The sequence below is a fragment of the Prionailurus viverrinus genome, chromosome X, assembly GCF_022837055.1.
Source record: "Prionailurus viverrinus isolate Anna chromosome X, UM_Priviv_1.0, whole genome shotgun sequence".
Lineage (NCBI taxonomy): Eukaryota > Metazoa > Chordata > Mammalia > Carnivora > Felidae > Prionailurus > Prionailurus viverrinus.
The window spans coordinates 59,095,008-59,107,911 of record NC_062579.1 but is presented as its reverse complement, the minus strand read 5'-3'; the positions used below and the strand labels follow the sequence as shown (position 1 = coordinate 59,107,911).

The 12,904-nt window shown below is 33.6% G+C and overlaps 1 non-coding gene across 1 annotated transcript; it reads left to right on the top strand.

Annotated features, from left to right (window-relative positions):
• The first annotated feature begins 569 nt into the window (after positions 1–569).
• Positions 570–674, top strand: LOC125157998 (U6 spliceosomal RNA). Its single transcript, XR_007149132.1, has one exon. It is a non-coding gene; the product is annotated as a U6 spliceosomal RNA (small nuclear RNA).
• Positions 675–12,904: the final 12,230 nt, after the last annotated feature.

The window sequence follows — 12,904 nt, the reverse complement described above, 5'->3', positions numbered from 1 at the left end:
AGTGAAAAAGACTCAAGCTAGTTATATTTTTAAAGCAAAGAAACTAGGACTTATAAAAACTCTTACAATTTTAGCCATGAAATCATTGTTCAGAAAAAGAAGTGGTGGGCTAATCAAAGTAAAACACCTGTAAAAATTAATCTGGACCTCTTCTGATTGATTAAATTCTCAAATTTTTCTCTCTAGTTTTATCACCAAGGGTCTATAGTGTTTTTGTTAATTAAAGTAAAACTGGATTGCTTTTTAATTCTTTTCAATATTAAATACAATAAACTGCTATTGTTTCAATTTTTTAGATTAAAAAAAAACATGGAAGGTAAATTACTAGCCCAAGGTCTCCAAGAGTTCAGCACTCAGAATAGCAAAGTTCTATTTCTCACAGTTACATGAATAGGCCCAAGACATCAAGGCAATGATCTAAAACAAATACACATAATATATTTATTAAATGTCCTATTGAAAATTATGCACAAGCATACATATTGTAATCTATATTTGTATTGTTTTAAATTAAAAATATGGACAAAATTTCCAGGAAAATAATAGCTATAAAATTAAGATAATTATATGCTCATTTTAGCTGCACATATACTAAAATTGGAATTATATAGAGTAGATAAGCATGGCCTCTGGGCAAAGATAGCATGGACATTTCTGAAGCATTCCACAGTTCTCTTAAAAAATATAATTACACTAAAACTTAGAATTGTCACATATAGAATAGTCTAGATACAATTAAAATTTGCTACAAAATCAGCATATCAATTGAAATAATACTTTTCAACACATAAAGGAATATGCCTTAGAATAAGAGAGACAAAAGATGAAAGAAATATAACAATTACATGCTGAGGGATACATAATGGGAAAGTTTTGTAAAGTTTTTCTTTAGTTTTTATTTAAATTCCATTTAGTTGACATACAACGTAATAGGAGTTTCAGGTGTACAAATTAGTGATTCAATACTTACATACAACAACTTGTGCTCATCACAACAATTGCACTCCTTACTCCTCATCATGAATTTAACACATCTCCTGACCGACCTCTCCTTTGGTAACCAATTTGTTCTCCATAGTTAAGACTCTGTTTCCTGATTTGCCTCTCTCTTTTTCCCCCTATGATTGATTTATTTCTTAAATTCCACACATGAGTGAAATCAGGTGATATTTTCTTTCTCAGATTGATGTATTTTGCTTAGCACCATACTCTCTAGCTCCATCCACATCATTGCAAATGACAGTATTTCATTCTTTTTATGGTTGAGTAGTATTCCATTGTATACATATACCACTTCTGCTTTATACATATATCAGTCTATGGATATTTGGGCTCTTTCCATCATTAAGTTATTGTTGATAATGCTTCTATAAACATCAGGGTGCATGTATCCCTTCAAATTAGTACTTCTGTATTCAATGGGTAAATACTTAGTAGTACAATTGCTAGATTGTGGGGTAATTCTATTTTTAACTTTTTGAGGAAACTCCATACTGGAGTGGATACACCAGCTGACATTCCCAACAGTGCAAGGAGGTTCCCCTTCCTCCACATCTTTGCCAACACCTGTTGTATACTGTGTTGTTAATTTTAGCCATTCTGACAGGTGTGAAGTGGTATCTTATGGTTTTGATTTGTATTCACCTGATGATGAGTGATGTTGAGCACCTTTTCATGTGTCTGTTAGCCATTTGGATGTATTCTTTGGAAAACTGTCCATGTCTTCTCACCATTTTTAATCTGGATTATTTGGTTTTTGGGTGTTCAGATTTATAAGCCCTATTTTCGATGCTAACCCTTTAATATATATGTCATTTGCAAATACCTTTTCCTTTTCCATATGTTGACTTAAGTTTTGTTGATTGTTTCCTTCACTGTGCAGAAGTTTTTATTTTGATGAAGTCCCACTTGTTTTTTTTTTTTGTTGTTGTTGTTTTGTTTTTGTTTTCCTTGCCTTGGAGACATATCTAGTAAGCAGTCACTAGAGAGGATATCAAAGAGATTACTTCCTGTATTCTCTAGGATTTTGATGGTTTCCTTTCTTACATTTAGGTATTTAATCCATTTTTAATTTACTTTTGTGTATGGTGTAAGAAAGTGGTCTGCTTTATTTCTATTGCATGTTTTCCAGTTTTCTCAACACCATTTGTTTCAATGGGCTTTTTTCCCATTGGATATTCCTTCCTGCTTTGCCAAAGATTAATTGACCATGTAGTTGTATATTCATGTCTGGCTTTTCCATTCTGTTCTATGGATCTATGTGTGTATTTGTTCCAGTACCATACTGATGACCACATCATTGTAATATAACTTGAAGTCCAGAATTGTGAAGCCTCCAGGTTTCCTTTTCTTTTTCAAGGTTCCTTTGGCAATTCGGTGTGTTTTGTGTTTCCATACAAATTTTAGGATTATTTATTCTGGCTCTGTGAAAAATGCTGGTGTTATTTTGATAAAGATTGCATTAAAGGTGTAGATTTCTTTGGGGAGTATAAACATTTTGACAATATTTGTTCTTCTAATCCATGAATGTGGAATCCTTTTCCATTTCTTTGTGTCCTCTTCAATTTCTTTCATTAGTGTTTTATAGTTCTCAGAGTACAGATCTTTCACTTCTTTAGTTAAATTTATCTCTAAATATATTATGGTTTTTGATGCAGTGGTAAATAAGATTGGTTCCTTGATTTCTCTTTCTGCTTTTTCATCATTATTGTATAGAAACGCAACGATTTCTGTACCTTGATTTTGTATCCTGCGACTTTGCTGAATTTGTGTATCAATTCTAGCAACTGGCGGGGGGGGGAGTAGTTTTCAGGGTTGTCTATATAGAGTATTATGTCATCTCCAAATAGTTAAAGCTTGACTTCTTCCATGCATATTTGGATGCGTTTATTTCTTTTTGTTTTGTGATTGCTATGGCTAGAGTTGTGAGAGCAAAATCCCTGTCTTGTTCCTGGCTTGGAGGAAAAACTCTCAATTTTTCTCCATTGGGGATTATATTATCTGTGGATTTTCATAGACAGCCTTTATCATGTTGAAGTATGTTCCCTCTATCCCTGTTTTGTTGAGGGCTTTCATCAAGAATGGATACTGTATTTTGTCCAATGCTTTTTCTGCATCTATTGAGAGGATCGTATGGTTCTTATCCTTTCTTTCATTAATGTGGTGTATTACATAGATTTATTTGAGGATATTCAACTTGCCTTACAACCCAGTAATAAATCACACTTGATTGTGGAGAGTGGTTCTTTTAATGTACTGCTTTATTTGGTTTGTTAGTAATTTATTGAGACTTTCTGCATCCACGTTCATCAGGGATATTGGCCTGTAGTTCTCTTTTTCAGTGGAATCTTTGGTTTTGGTTTCAGGGGAATGCTGACCTCATGGAATGAATTTTGGTGTTTTCCTTCTTTTTATATTTCTTGGAATAGTTTGAGAAACATAAGTATTAACTTGTCTTTAAATGTTGCATATAATTTGCCTATGAACTCATCAGGTCCTAGACCTTTGTTTGCTGGGAGATTATTGATTATAATTCAATTTCTTTGCTGGTTATTGGTCTGTTAAAGTTTTCTATTTCTTCTTGTTTCAGTTTTGGTTATTTATATGTTTATAGGAATTTGTGCATTTCTTCCAGGTTGTCCAATTTTTGGCATATAGTTTTTTATACTATTCTCATAATTGCTCATATTTCTGTGGTGTTGGTTGTTATTTCTCTACTGTCATTTCTGATTTTATTTATTTGGGTCCTATCTCTCTTTTTTTTGATAAGTGTGCCTAGAAGTTTATAAATTTTGTTAATTTAAAATAAATAAACAGCTCCTGTTTTCATTGATCTATTCTATTGTTCTCTTAGTTTCTATCATTTATTCCTTTTATAATCTTTATTTTTTTCCCTTATCCGAATGGCTTTAGGCTTTGTTTGTTGTTCTTTTGCTAGTTCTTTTAGGTGTAAAATTCACTTGCATATTTGAGATATTTCTTTCTTCTTGAGGTAGGCCTGTATTTCTATATACTTACTTCTTATGATTGTTTTTGCTGCATCCCAAAAATTTTGCACTGTTGTGCTTTCATTTTTCATTTCTTTCCATGTATTTTTATTTCTTTTTTGATTTCCTAGTTGACTCATTCATTCTTTATTAAAATATCATTTAATCCCATGTATTATTTGTGGTCATTCCACATTTTTTTTCTTGGGGTTGACTTCAAGTTCCATAGCATTGTGGTCAGAAAATATGCATGGTGTGTTCTAAATTTTTTGTACTTGTTGAGGCCTTATTTTTGACCTAGTGTGTGATCTATTCTTAGAATGTCTCTTGTGCACTTTAAAAGAATGTATATTCTGCTGCTTTAGAGTGAAATGTTCTGAATATACCTGTTAAGTCCTTCTGATCCAATGTGTCTTTCAAAACCATTATTTTCTTGTAGATTTTCTGTTTAGATAATCTGTCCATTGATGTAAGTGAGCTATTAAAATCCCCTACTATTATTGTATTTGTATCAATGAGCTATTTTATGATTGTTATTAATTGTTTTATATATTTGGATGCTCTCATTTGGGGACATAAATATTTACAATTGTTAGGTCTTGTTGGATAGTCCCCTTTGTTATTATATAGTGTCCTTCATCTCTTGTTAGTCTTTGTTTTAAAGTCTATTTTGTCTGATACAAATATTGCTATTCTTGGTTTCTTTTGATGTCCATTTGCATGATAAATGTGTCTCCATCCCCTTACTTTCAATCTGCACATGTCTGTAAGTCTAAAATGAGTCTCTTGTCAGTAGCATATAGATGGGTCTTGTCATTTTTATCCATTCTGACACCCTATATCTTTTTATTGGAGTGTTTAGTCTATTTGTATTCAGAGTAACTATTGATAAATATGTATTTAGCACCATTTTATTACTTGTTTTGTCATTGGTTCTGGAGATTTTCTCTGTTCCTTTCTTTTCTTTATCACTTCTGGTCTTTCCTTCCCACTCGAAGAGTTTCTTTTAATATTTCTTGCAAGGCTATTTTAGTTGTCATGAACTCTTTTAGTTTTTGTTTGTTTGGGAAACTATCTCTCCTGTATTCTGAATGATAGCTTTGCTGGATAGAGTATTTGGGGCTGCAGATTTTTCCCTTTCAGCACGTTGAATACATCATACCACTCCTTTCTGGCTTGCCAAATTTCTGTAGAGAGATCTGCAGTTAGCCTTATGGGTCTTTCCTTGTAAGTTAAGGACCTTTTTTGTCAAGCTGCTTTTAGGATTTTTCTTTATCACTATATTTTGCAAATTTAATTACAATGTGTCTTGGTATTGTGCTGCTTTTGTTGATTTTGGTGGGAGTTCTCTGTGTCTCCTGGATTCAAATGTTTATTTCCTTTCCCAGTTTAGGGAAGTTTTCAGCTATTATTTCCTCAAATAAACCTTCTGCCCCCTTTTCTCCTTCTTTTTTTGGGACTCCCATAATATGAATGTTATGACAATTGATGGAGTCAGTGAGTTCCTCAAGTCTGTTCTCTTGTTTCATAATTCTTGTTTCTCTTTTTTGTCCATCTTCATTATTTTTTATTATTTTGTCTTCTGTATTACTTATTCATTCATTTGCTTCTTCCTTCCTTTTGTTCATTGCGTCAAGTCTCTTTTGAATCTCACTTACTGCATTTTACATTTCTGACTGATTTTTTTAAATTCTTTTATTTCTGCAGTAAGGGCTTCCTTGAAGTCTTCCATTGTTTTTTCAAACCCAGTGAGTATTCTTGTGATTGTTGCTTTAAATGTTCCATAAGGCATGTTTCTTATATCTGTTTCACTTAGATCTCTGGCCATGACCTTATCTTGTTCTTTCATTTGGGATGATTCCTCTATCTTGGAATTTTGTCTAAGTCACTGTCTTCTGTGTGTTAGAAAAGTACATTATGTTTTCTGCTCCTGAGACTAATGACTTTCTAAAGATGTCATATAATGTCCAGGGCCTGGTGCTTCAGGGATTGTTTCTGGTGTGTTCTACATACGCTCTGCTGTTGTGTTTTGGCCGCTCAATCCTTCAGGCCAGTCATCTGCAGAGACTCTCCTTGTGTGCAGTGGGCAGTTTTTGGTTGGTCCATGGCCAGAATGTGGCAGATTTTAACTAAGTGTGCTCTAGTCTACTTGTTAATTGAGATTCAATACTACTTCCTCCAGACGTAATCCCTGCAGAATTATCTGCTTGGGAGATGCTTCTGCTAGTCTTAGGGAGAAGATGCCCATCATGGTGAGACTAAGGCAAGCTTGACCAAGAAGTGCAGTACTTCCAAAACACAGGGGTGTGGGACTTGGTTTAAGTAGGTTAGACAGCCAGTGTTGGGGCTGGGTTGCTTTCTGCATGTGGCTCTGTGTTTATGCTGAGAGGAGGCAGCTCATCCAGCTCCATTGTCCCCAGAGAAGTGGCTCCATGAAGTCTACCTCTCAGTGAGGAGCTCCAAGAAAAGTGAATAATCTTCCCACTGTGTGTCCCAGATATTCGATAGATTGTTTTTTCCATGCCATTTGTCCCCAGGTTGTTTTCCTGCCTTCTCCAGGTGTAAGGCAGTGCCCTCAGGTCTCTAGTCCAGCTACACCCACTGACCTTTAAAACTCCAGTCTTTAAGGCCATCTGGTTGCAAGAATTCACAAAAATCAGCCTTTCTCATTTTCCCAGGCAATGACTTAGGGGAAATGCTTTCCTGTGCATAAAAAAAATACAGCCTAGTCTCTCTCTTGCCTTTCTCTGTGAACATGGCTCCTTCCCCTCTGAAGCAGCTGTGATCCATTTCTCCCTAAAACCACTTCTCTGCCCTTCCTACATTCTTTGATGATTTTTTTCTCCTTTTATTTGTGGAGCTGGTTCTGTCAGTCTTCAGGATGATTTGTGGGATATTTCAAATGATTTGATAGTTATGCAGCTGCGTTTAAGAAACAAGATGAGCCTAGGGTCCTCCTACTATGCCAGTATCTTACCTCCACCTCCAAAGTTTTCTACATTCTTATTGCCTATGCCACTCATTGAGTTACTACTTATTTGTTAGGACCTGTTTTTCTTCAAAGATTACTTTATATTGACTTTTGTTTTGTTTTGTTTTGTTTCATTTTCCCCCAGTTTTTTAAACCTTTTTTAAAAATTACCTTGCCATGAAATCTTACATACAAATAAGAGTGGGGAGGCCTGGGTGGCTCAAATGGTTAAGTATCCAACTTTGGCTCAGGTCATGATCTCACGGTTCATAGGTTGAAGCCCTGCTTTGGGCTCTGTGTTGACAGCTCAGAACCTGGAGCCTGCTTCAGATTTTGTGTCTCCGTCTCTCTCTGCCCCTCTCCCGTTCATGCTCTGTCTGTCTCTCTCAAAAATAATAAATAAACATTAAAAAATTAAAAATAAATAAAAATAAAAGTGTTTCGGTGATTTTGGCAGGACAACTGCAGTAACATCATGGTTTCTAATCACTTGTTAAAATCATCTATAAAAACAGACAGAAAAACTAGAATGGTAAACTAAAAACATGAGCCATACTTAAAATAAAACTAGAAAACAAGGTATCCCCCCAAATCCCAAATTATTTTTTATTTTTCTTTTTAAAGTTTATTTTTAACATTTATGTATTATTGAGAGACAGAGAGAGACAGAGCATGAGCGGGGGAGGGACAGAGAGAGAGGGAGACACAGAATCCGAAGCAGGCTCCAGGCTCTGAGCTGTCAGCACAGAGCCTGACGTGGGGCTCGAACTCACAAACCGTGAGATCATGACCTGAGCCAAAGTTGGATGCTTAACCAACGGAGCCACCCAGGCACCCCATATTTTTTTTTAATTTTATTTAAATTCCAGTTTGTTAATATACAGTGTAATATTAGTTTCAACTGTACAATATAGTGATTTAACACTTCCATACAATAACTGGTGCTCATCATAGCAAGTATACTCCTGAATCCCTATCAACTATTTAACCCATTCTGAAAATTTACGTTGGTGTAAGAAACCAACTGCAGATAGATAGATGCATAATAGTGTCAGCATCTGTGAGAAGGGAAGTAGCAGAACTTCCAACAGATATAAGAACATGAAAGCCCTGAAATAGCCAACAATTACTCACTTGAAATTGCATTAAACCAAATTGGAAATAACAGCTAAGACTGGAAGTGCTTACAGTTTGAAAATGAATAAAGAGGTCCAAAAAAAGGCTGAAGAGGTTGTAACAGTCTGTGCCCTATGGATTCTTGAAACTAACCATCTGAAACTCCATTGTTTGCAAACCTCCACATTGAGTAAAAACCTGCTGAGAACAGATTCCCCAAATTGAGCAGGAAAGAAAAATGTCCAGATTAAAATGGAATTAGGGAACAGAAGTAGAGGTCAGAGAGAAGGCCATATTTTTATCATTCTGTGAAAATAAAATAAGAAACTCTAGAGTTATTAAGCTAGAAAATCTTTCCTATCTCCACCCTTCCTACAAAAAGCTCAGAAAAGTAATAGAATGTTACAATGAGCAAAAAAAGAGTATTGTGGTTGAATCCATACAAATTTGTAAGTGTGTGCATAAGAGAGAGAAATAAAACATAAATAGTACAAATATGTAAAGAAAAAATAAATGCCAGAAGGACCTGCTCATAAAGCAGATGAAAAGTATAACCTAATATTTTAAAATAAAATAAATTAAGAAAATTATAGAAAATATGAAATAACAACATAAATAAAAATGAGAAAAACTCAGAAAATGAGATAATAGAACTTAGGAAATAATAGAAATAAAGCAAAAAAAATTTAAGAAATAATTTTAAATGTAGAAGAAACACAAGAGCAATATTAGAAAATAGAAGATAAATAAGAAGAAATTATTTTATTTATGTGTTTTGAATTTTCAAAGAGAATTGGAAATTAATATTAATTCATAGCGTACAAAGAATAATCTTGAATGTTTATCTCAATGTCATGATTTACTAAATGTTTATGTGGTTTGGATACACAGTGTAACTTTAAGTAAAGTTTAGTAAGTACATCACCTGACTTACATCAAATAACATAATTCTTAAAAGATCATTGTAGTTTATACTACCTAATATTTCATAACATGTAATTTTCTGCATACTCTATCAAATTTTTACAGCCTTCTAGAAGACAAAAGATCTTTAATGCTATAACAAGAATAATATGTTAAATCTATTAACACCAGAGGGATTCTCTTTTGTAAAAAAAAAGTCACTTATTCAGTAAACAATGACTTCTAAATAAAACAAAGATAAAAAGATTTAAGAGAAGGAAACTTATACGGAAGGTTGACAAGTAAGATCCTACATACATGTAAAAGGAGTCCTCAAAGAAGAAAATCAAAGTTAAGGAAAAGTACAAATGTCATTATCAATAATTCAAGAATATTGTCATGAAGAAAAACAAAATGAACCTTTAAAATACATATTTAAAAGACACATGTACCTGGAATAAAATTTTCAGAATGGTAAACATTAACACATATTTCAATAAACCTACTGAACTTTAAAGGGAAAGGGAAAAATGGGGGGAAAAAGCAAAAATACCAAATTACATATACGTGAAAGATAAAATAATATTATTGTCATAATTTTCAAACAAGCAGAATACACTTTGTCCTGCTGATTATAAGTAAAAACTCTGAACAAAAGTAGCAACAAAAAGCATCCACATGAAGACTCTGAAAAGTAAACAAAAACAGGCAGATTGAGGGATGTCAAAAGATGGAGTTGTGATCCATACAGGGTGAGTTATCCCTTTTTCTCTGCTTTAATCTTGTAACTTTTTTTTACATTTTATTTTCATTTTTTATTTGAGTATAGTTAACAGGTTACACTAGTTCCAGGCATACAACACAGTGATTCACCATCTCTATATGTTATGCTATGCTTAACACAGGTGTAGCTACTACCATCTATAACCATACAACTCTATTACAATATCATTGACTATATTCCCTTTTGTGCCTTTTATTCACATGACTTATTTATTCCATAACTGGAAGCCTGTATCTCCCACTCCTCATCACCCATTTTGCCCTTTCCCCCAAACACCTTCTCTCTGGCAGCCATCAGTTCATCCTCTATATTTATAGGTCTGTTTTTGCTTTCTTCTGTTTATTCAGTTTATTTTTGGATTCCACATACAAATGAAATTATATGGTATTTGCCTTTCTTAGTCTCACTATTTCATTTAATAAAATACCCTCAAGGACCATCCATGTTGTTGCTAATGGCAAGATATTATCCTTTTTATGGCAGAAAAATATTCCATTGTATATATACCAAACCTTCTTTACCTTTTCATCTATCAATAGACACTTAGGTTACTCCCATATCTTACCTATTGTAAATAATGCTTCAATAAACATAGGGGCGCATGTGCCTTTTTAAATTAGGGCTTTTGTTTTCTTTAAACAAATACTCAGATATTAGATCATATGATATTTCTATTTTTAATATTTTGAGGAACCCCTATACTGTGTTCTACAGTGGCTGTACTAATTTACATTCCTACCAACAGTGTTCAAGCTTTCCTTTTTCTCCATATCCCCACCAGCACTTATTATTTTCTTATATTTTGATTTCAGCCATTCTGATAGGTATTAGGCGACAGCTCATTGTGCTTTTGATTTGCATTTCCCTGATGATTAGTGATGCTGGACGTCTTCTAATGTGTCTGTATGCCTTTTTTGGGAAAATGTCTATTCAGGTCCTCTGTTTATTTTTCAATCTGATTGTTTTTTTGGGGGGGTGTCAATTGTATAAATAAATTCTTTATATATTTTGGATAATAACCCATTATATCATAAGTCATTTAAAAGCATCTCCTACAATTTGGTAGGTTGCCTTTGTGTTTTTTAATGGTTTCTTTTGCTGTGCAAAAGCTTTTTATCTTGATGTAGCCCTAATAGTTTGTTTTTGCTTTTGTTTCCCTTGCCTGACATATCTAGAAAAATGTTGCTAAGGCTGATACCAAAGAAGTTACTGCCAGTGTTCTCTTGTAGAACTTTTATGGTTTCAGGTCTCACATTTAATACATTTTCATTTTGCTTTGTGTATTATATTAAAAGTGGTCCAGTTTTGTTCCTTTCCATGTAGCTGTCCACTTTTCCTAGCACCATTTGTTGGAAAGACTGTCTTTTCCCCATTATATATTCTTCCCTCCTTTGTCATAGATTAATTGACCATATAAATGTAGTTTTATTTCTGGGCTTTCTATTCTATTCTATTGATCTATGTATCTATTTTTGTGCCAGTACCATACTGTGTTGATTACTAGAGTTTTGTAGCATATCTTAATATCTGGGAGTGTAAAATTTCCAGCTTTGTTCTTATTTTTCAAGATTGCTTTGTATATTCGAAAAACTTTGTGGTTCCATATAAATTGTATTATTATTTCTTCTAGTTCTGTGAAAACTACAGTTTCTATTTTGTTAGGGATTGAATTCAATCTGTAGATTGCTTTGAGTAATATGGACATTTTAACAATATTACTTCTTCCAATCCAATAGCTTAGAGTATCTTTCCATATAGTTCTGTCTTCAATTTCTTTCATAAATGTTTTATAGACTAGAGTTCAGGTCTTTCACATCTTTTGTTACGTTTATTCCTATGTATTTCATTCCTTTTACAAATAGAATTCTATTGTATTCTATTCTAGTCTATTCTATTCATTCTATTATAGATAGAATTGTTTCCTTAATTCCTTTCTGATACATTGTTATTAATGCATAAAAATGCTACTGATTTTGGGTTTTAAATACTTTACATTATGCAATTTTACTAAATTTATTAATTCTAATTGGCTTTTGGCGGAGTCTTTAGGGTTTTCTTTGTATGATATCATGTCATACGCAAATAGTGATCATTTAACTTCTTCCCTACCATTATGATGCCTTTTACTTCTTTTTCTTTTTTTTTCTTTTTAAGTTTTTTTTTTTTAACGTTTATTTATTTTTGGGACAGAGAGAGACAGAGCATGAACGGGGGAGGGGCAGAGAGAGAGGGAGACACAGAATCAGAAGCAGGCTCCAGGCTCTGAGCCATCAGCCCAGAGCCTGACGCGGGGCTTGAACTCACGGACCTCGAGATCGTGACCTGAGCTGAAGTTGGACGCTTAACCGACTGAGCCACCCAGGCGCCCCCTTTTATTTCTTTTTCTTATCTGATTGTTGTGACTAGGGTTTCCACTACTTTGTTGAATAACAGTGGTGAGAGTGGACATCCCTGTCTTGTTCCTGATCTTAAAGGAAAAGTTCTCAGTTTTCCACCACTGAATATGATGTTACGTGTCGGTTTCTCTTACTGATTCTTTTCATTTTGGGGGGGCAGGTTCTATGTATTTATTTCTGTTATCATTATTATTTCCTTCTTTTTATTCACATTGAACATTGTTATTTTTCTAGTTACTTTAAGTGTAAGTTCAGTTTGAGGTTTTCCTTGTTTCTTTAGGTAGGACTACGGTATCACTATATGTCTCCTTCTTAGAATTGCTTTTGTTGTGGCTCAAAATATTTCAGACCATTGTTTTTTTCATTTGCATTTGCTTCCATGTATTTTTTAAATGTTATTTTATTTTTTTATTGATCATTGGTTGTTTAGTAACATGTTCTTTAGCCCCTCTGTGTTTGTGTTTACTCTATTATTTTCCTGTGATTTATTTCTAGTTTCACACCTTTGTGGTCAGAAAAGATACATGGTATGATTTCAGTCTTCTCACATTTATTCAATCTTGTTTTGTGGCATAACACGTGATCTAGTCTGGAGAATATTTCAAATGCACTTGAAAAGAATGTGTGTTTTGTTGTTTTTGGATATATTTGTTATGTCCATCTGTTCTTTTTTTTTCTTTTGAAGATTTTATTTAAATTCTAGTTAGTTAACATATATGGCAAATTTAGTTTCAGGTGTAGAATTTCG